This window comes from Corvus brachyrhynchos, unplaced genomic scaffold (genome assembly GCF_000691975.1).
Source record: "Corvus brachyrhynchos isolate BGI_N302 unplaced genomic scaffold, ASM69197v1 scaffold266, whole genome shotgun sequence".
Classification (NCBI taxonomy): Eukaryota; Metazoa; Chordata; class Aves; order Passeriformes; family Corvidae; genus Corvus; species Corvus brachyrhynchos.
The window spans coordinates 1,146,142-1,153,680 of record NW_008238633.1 but is presented as its reverse complement, the minus strand read 5'-3'; positions in this window follow the sequence as shown (position 1 = coordinate 1,153,680).

Below are 7,539 nucleotides of genomic sequence, written 5' to 3'. Positions count from 1 at the left end.
TGACTTCTTGTCACTTCACATGGATCTTGGCTGTCAAAAAGTTTGACTGAAAGACAAGGAGATGTATTTTTCATACTTAAAATGTGGCTGAAACTACAGCAAGTCTCAAGGGTGAGTAGTACAAGGTTTGTCAGCAGCTTCTCTGAGAGTTCAGTGGTGACTCCTTAAAGAGAGCTTGCAAGTTTTTGTGTCCAAATACTTCTTAAGATGTCGTTATAAGGGGTTAAAATCACTTTCTAATTACAAGTTCTATTTCATTGCCTACATTGTAAGTCCTAATCTAAGTATTTTAGTATTACAGGTGTTAAACTGGCAACTGAGCTTCTGATAAGGCTGCAGTAGTTTTAGAGGCTTTTTATAAATCAGTGTCTTTTCAGAGAGCTGAATGTTTGCAGCAGAGCCTGCTGGCTCTCAGACTCACCTGTGAAATTTCTGATAAGCAGCACTGACTGCATTTCAGTGTTCATTGTAAAGTTACAATTGGAAAACACACCACTCCTTCGTATTTCCAAAAACGTGGTGCCTTAATACAGAAATGGAAGAATACTGTGTGTGGAATTTTATCTTTGAAAGCTCCTGTATCTTACCAGATACATGGTATCCTGTGCTTTAATTGGGTTCCTCTGCTGCAATAATCTCTGTTAGATGAATAAATCAGTGCACAATGCTTCCAAAAGATGCAATTATTAATCACGAGCTGTTTATAAATGGACTGTAAGTATGGCTGGTCATGTAGACTGTCATAAAAATTATACAGAAGAGAGACATGGCAGGAGCTGAGGACTTGGAGTCTGACAGCTGGAGAGGGTTTGAACTACCAATAAATAACTCATGGAGGGAGAGGGAGGCTGCAAATCCTAGAAAATAATATTTTTCTTTTTTTGCCAGAGGTTTCCAGAGGAAAATTGGTTTGACCTATATAAAAAGATACACATTTCACCTAACCATTTCAGTGTTAAAAGCCATTCATCTGTTCACATTTGCTTTGAGTATGTTCTTATGAAGTGCAGAGCTGTGCAGCAGATGACCAAGATGCACAATTCTCTGTGTTTCTTTACAGACATAAGCAGAAGTAGTGAAACTCTGGGTTTCACTGTGTGGGACTTAAAGGGGAAACAGCCATTGCTGTTGGTATCTGTATGTGTACATCTGTTTATTCTGCACTACATGGTGATGGTTTAACAGGTTTCTCCTGCCACCAAGGACTGGATTAACTCCTTGCAGAGAGAGGCTGGCAAGGAAACTCTTGAGCTTTTTGCCACCAAATAACCTTGGACCCAGCACTCCCAGGCCAGGTTACAGCTGGAAGTCCCTAATGTGTAAGCAGAGCACTGAATTTAGGGAACACAGGCAAGTTCCTTCTTCAGGTTTCATGAGCTTGCCTTGCTTTTTGCCAGTTCAAGGCAAACAATAGCCTTCATTGTCCTGAAGATAAAATCTGGGAGAGAATGTGTCTGATAGGAACGAGGCTCCTAATGAAGCATGTGATGGTTGAGTTGTCAGCTAATTATCATTTCCATCTGTTACCTAATACAGTTCTGCAACACTGGGATTTAAGGTTTGTCAAATTTTGCTGTCTTTCACTCTAAACCTGGACGTGTCTGCCAAGGCCAACAATGAAATGAGCACATTAAGATAATAAATCTCCAGTGAACAACCCAAGTTATTTATATTGGATGAACAAGGCTGCAAGTAGAACTGGGGTGTCTTTTGGGTTGCTGGAGGTGGGAGTGCTTTAAGAGCTGAATCCTTTCATATTCAGCTTCAGTTGTGAGAACGTTTGAGCCTGAGATGTGAAAGAATGCAGACCTTTCAAAATACGGTATGTGAGAAAAATGTATGATTTAGTGTTTCCATTTCCATAGAGGAAATAGCAATGCTCTGCTTGAACCAAATGATAAATTTCCTTTAAACCCAGTCATATGATGATCAGGGAAATAAATTCCCTCTCAACCTTTGTCAAAGCAGCTGAGGGCAAAGTTGGGTGTCTCAAAGCCACCTGCTATCTACAGGACATGGTTCCATTAGTCACCGAGTAGAGGATTGCACTTTTCCTCTTTATGACGGCTTTTTAAACAGGCTTAGAGTATGAGAAGTGCTTGTCAAATTTATTTTAAAAGTTACCAGAATCTGAATTGGGTTTGTGGTCACTGCACTGTCAGACCAATTGTGAACATGACTCAGTCTTGGGCAAACCCACACTTTCCTTCAACAGAGAATTGAGGGGCAACGTCATCAGTGTTTCTGCTTTTGAGCTGTTTGACACTGTATGGTTTTTGAACTCACACAATCCCACACTGGTTTGGGTTGGAAGGACCTCAAAGCTCATCTAGTCCCCACCCCGGCCATGGGCAGAGACACCTTCCACCATCCCAGGTTGCTCCAAGCCCTGTCCAACCTGGCCTTGAAGTGTACGAGGTTCAGCATGTAATACATCTTCCCAACCTCACCTCGTACAGAAATGTGGCAGGAAAAGGCCATTTTGGTACTTCTGTTACCATAAAATGCATTTTGAGTTCTCTGTGTAGCACTAAACATGGAAATAACTGGGAGGAGCCTTCGCTAGGTCAAGGAGAAGAGTGCAGAATCATGCCTGGGTGCAGTCAGGGCTTGGAATAAATACAGCTAAAGCAGTAATGATCACTGCTGCCTCTACATCTCTTAATCCTGAGGCAGAAGGGATCTTGGGGTGCTGCTTGGCATGTTAAAAGTGTTGAAGGGGGTGCAAAGGGAAGTTTGTGGCCAGTGAGGTGCTTGGTGTGGGAGCTTGCGGAGCAGTCCTGGGGCTCTGCTCAGGATCACTGTCTGCAGCACTGCAAACGGCTGGAGCCCGCAGGGACGAGCGCTGCTGACAGTGACTCTGCCAGAAATCCAGCAGGACTGCTTTCAGACAGGTTTCCTCCTGGTTTGTGCAAGGGATGGTTCAGCCTAGCTTGATTGTGAATTAGGGAGACTCAGTGACATCGTGTTGAAGCAGATTTACAATTTCCAGTGATGCACTTAAAACCTGCTCCCACCAAAGTGTTCCTTGTTCCTCAGCTCCATGGGGTGAACTGTGTGGTGAGAGTCAGAAATGTCTTTCTGTGGGCAATGGCAGGGGCAGGCAGAAGTTTCTAGGATGGTCCTGTCAGGAATGTGCAGTCCTGGGTTAGCATCACCTCAAAACACAGACAGTGCAGGTTTATTGAACAGGTACAATAATGTAAGAGATGGGGTACTAAAATGAAGTGGTTTAAAATTTTATTGCATTTACAACAGATTAAATGCTCTGCAATGAACAACCCACAAGTGCTCAGTTTAACAAGCCTTGAGCTACTGTGTAAATCCTTCCATGAGCCCTTACTTGGTCCATCTCATTATGCAACGTAATTGTGTGGCCAGGCTTGTTTCCAGGAAATCTCCTCTCTGGCCCTGTGGCAATCTCACCATCATCAGGCTCTTCCTGCAGGGAAGAGTGAAAATACATGGCAATGGGAAAGATGACCAGTGTTTACAAGCAGCTGATGGGAATCCCAGCTGCTGTGGTGGGTTGTATAACCTTGGAGTGGGAAATGCAGTGCCCCGAAGAGAAGGCAATGCCAGCGAGCCTCTTCATGGGAATGCTGTCAGATGAAGTGTTGGCATCTGTGTGCGTGGTCACGTTTAAACCCTCCTGTCTGTCTTTGCTGAGTTCCTTGCTTATGCAGAAGGGCCTAGTGGGTTTATATTGTAATTGGAGTAAATATCTCTTGAATGCATGTTGAACCTGGAAGTCTGATTTGGCTCAATTAAAATGTGATTAGGTTTTCTGTCTCCATTGTAGAGGCTGTAAATGCTCTGGAGAAGCATTTAATGTTGAAGGCTGGCCGGCTGCTTTTGGCTGAAATGCAGCTCGAAATATGCAATGCTCTGAGAAATTCCAGGACTCCCACTAGGTCAAAAAATTTTCTCTCAGCTCTAGCATTTCATCAAGTTTCCTAGTAACATGTCTCCATGTATCACAATCCTTATTGCTTGGAAAGGCACCAACTTTGCAACGAGCTGAGAGGTTTTGTTGTATGTGCTGGATGGCATTCTCTTAGTAGAGAGGTCTGATTAAAACAATTTCCATCCCTTCTGGTTTCAGACAGCATTTCTATTACATGCTCTTGTTTTACTGTTACACATGCTTTGGGTGAGGTTAATTTAGTTACATTGGGTATTTATCAAATTTTATTAATTACAGTATTTTTAATCAACCTAACCTGGGATAATATGTCCAGGATCCAGCCACTTAAATCTGGGCTGAAGCAGAAATGAGCTGTACTTTCGGAAGTGTACTTAGCATAAATCAAAACATTGTGGACAGGAGATGTTAAAAACCTTTGAGCTAGTCAGTTGTTGTGACCATGCTGATTGGGACTTGAATAATTGCTCACTTAAGTACAGCAAACCTTTGGAAGAACTGTGTCGAGCTGGTCTTATTATGGACTATCACTTTTCTGGGGAAGATAGAGAAAGGATCACTTTATCCAAGGTAAGATCCGCAGTGCACCTGTGCTCTGAAACTGGCTGACAGCACGGCTGAAGTCTCACACAGACCTTTCTTGGCTCTGGCACTTTTGATTAAATTGTTCAGAGACAGTCCAACAAATCGTTTAATGAATCATTTTCAGCTGAAAGAACAGTGTGATTTGCATGTGGAACCAGGAAACTCTTCCTTTGTTTACCAGCCCAAAGACATTGATAATACAGCAGTTTTATAGTAAAAAAGGGCACTAATGTTCCATGGAGTCTCAGTGTACTCAGTATTTATGACTCTAGGATGTGCTGGATCCCCTAGACCCCACTTACTCTAGATGAGCATGATTTGAGCTGATTTCAGCAGTCTTCACAGTGAGTGGCTTGATGTTCTTTTATTTCAAGAGAATCTTGGGAAGCAGAGTTAGAACATTCCATATCATGGGCCTCCCAGCAGCTTCTCCATGTGGTGAAGACTTGTCCGTGCCTCTCCTGTCCCTGCAGCCAGGGCTGTGCTGACACTGGGAGGTGTCTCTGTGTCCTCGTGGCTTCTTAAAGAAAGAAAAGCTCCTAACCTCGCACGTGGGGCATCAGAACGTGTTGGCTGGGACCCAAATTTCTGAAAATATTTGGGCACTCTGGGCTTATTTAGTGCACGTGAAGCACCTCGGTGGCTTTCTGGAGCACAGCCGCCCTGAGTGGCCACGGGCTGTGCAGGAGGTGCCAGCAGAGCCCGGGGGCTCCTCGCTCCCTGCCCAGGGCTTTGACCACTGGAGGCCACTGCCCCGTTATTACCGGGGCGATGAATCACCGCAAGTGGAGAACGCAAATGACCGGCGTTGCCTTAACTTCATCTTGGGTAAGATGGATTTTTTTTGTACTTTGCACTGTCACTGTGACAGTGCTGCCCTATGCTCAGTTCTGCTTTGAGCTGGATTGGTGCCCAAAGGCAGCTGTGCTGCCCTGCCCAGGTGGCAGTGAACACCTGAGCTCTGCTCAGTGCCTCCAGGGCAGCAGAGCAACGCTGGAAGACCCTGCAATGTTCAGAGCTGAGCTTCGGCTGGATGGGAAACCACACGAGGAGCAGCTGAGGGCTCTCTCTGTCTGCTCAGCTGGAGAAGGAAAGGCTGAGGTCAGAGCTCAGCGGGGGCTGCAGCTCCTCCCGAGGGACAGCTCCGATCTCTGCTCCCTGGGACAGGGCAGGATCAGCCTGGAGATGCAGGGTCCGTACCTGGAAAGTTAAACTGGCACATTTTTCACTCCTAGGAAACACTTCTGTGCTTTAGTCAGAAAATATCCACGCAGCTTCCCATGCTGAATGCTGCCAGCAAGCACTGTTTCACTGACAAATGCACGACAGCTTTATTAATTTCTGTTGCTGTAATTGTGGTGATTTCCTCTCTTGGGCACTGAACAGGTTTTCTGGTGTTTTGAAACCTGTGTTGATGCAAAGGTCTCCTGGAATTCGATTTTGACTGAAAGGCAGCCAAATGGGAAACATAGTTTTGACTGACAGATGCCTGAGATTTGTACTTCTTAGGCCTCTGGAAAAAACAGGAGGAATTCAGAACACAATGCCACTTGGAAAAGAGGAATGTCAAGAATGGGTGACTGATAGCTGTTTGTGGATGGAAATCTAGAAAGCTTGATCAGCTTGATACAGCTGGAGGCCCAAATCAATTACAGACTCAGTAAGTGATAAATGTAAATTGGTTTGTGTTTATTTTATTAGGGGAACATTTGTGTTTGTCTTTAAAACTTACTATAGGACTGCAGCAAACTCTCTTCTGTGTTTTTGCTGAGGCCTGCACTCACTGCAGCTTCACCTCCAGATGTACCTCTTGTGCCTGTCTGCACACACAAACAGTTACTGGTCTCTTGGAACTTGGGCTGGCTCCTCTCTTTGGGGATGTTGCTCACAGCCTGAGTTAGCACAGCTCCCCAGCTGCTAATGCAATCTCTGTGCCGTTTGAATAATATCTAGTGCTGCCTCTGCTCTCATTGAGTGCAGCTAATGCAAGGGGAGTTAACTTGAGTGCAGCAAACTTGAGTTAAATCTGTGATGAAAACAGCCTCAAATGCATATGTTCAATAGGATCTGCATATATTCACAAAATTAGAAGACAAACAATAAAATCACCCCATGAAAGTAAGTGGGGGAGTTGCCCAGATGGGCTCAGTTCAGTGGCTGAGCTGTGAAGTGCTGATGTGCCACCCGGGAGCAGAGCAGAGGGGACAAGGGACACCCTTGGGGAGCTCCTGGCAGGGCTGGCTGGGGATTCCAGGCTCTTCCCTCTTCTGCTCCCTGTCAGAGCAGTTTCAGTTCTTTATGGTGAGCTCTGTCCTGTGTAACCCAACGTGTTCTTGGTTCCTCTGAGTCAAGGAATTGTGTGATTCTCTCTCTTTCTTCGTGGTCCTGGCTTAATCTCCTGTGTGTTACCAAGGGCTGCCCCTCCAGAAACCAATGGGCACAGCCTGGGAGTGAAAGCCACCAGTGCCATGTGTGCCAGAAACTTAGAAAGCAAATTTAACAACCTTGTTGGTTACAAGCAACGTTTATCATAAATGTATTCTCTACAGTTAAAAAGGTGACAGTTTGGTGTGTGAGCATTGTCGCTCACGAAAGTCTCACCACACATCCTTGTTCTTTAAACAGACACTGTCACTGAGCCACTGGCTCAGCTCTGTAATGTTCCACAGAATCCCAGAATGGTTTGAGTTGGGAAGGACCTTAGAGCTCATCCTGTTCCCACCCCCTTCCACCAGACCAGGTTGCTCCAAGCCCTGTCCAACCTTGCCTTGAGCACCTTCAGGGATGGGGAGTGCACAACCCTCTGGGCAACCTGCTCCAGTTTGCTGTGTTTTCATCAAGATCTCTGCTCCTCAGTTTAACAAAGATGGTTACAGGTACATCAAAGTTCAATTGTGGATTTTTTTTTTAGCACAGAAATACGAGTTGGGCTGCTCTGCTTGGGATGCCACTGAGAGTTGTCTCAGCCACACCTCAGTACGTGGTGATCCCTGTGTTCAGGAGCCCACTCAAGGGGGGTCTTCAGGGAC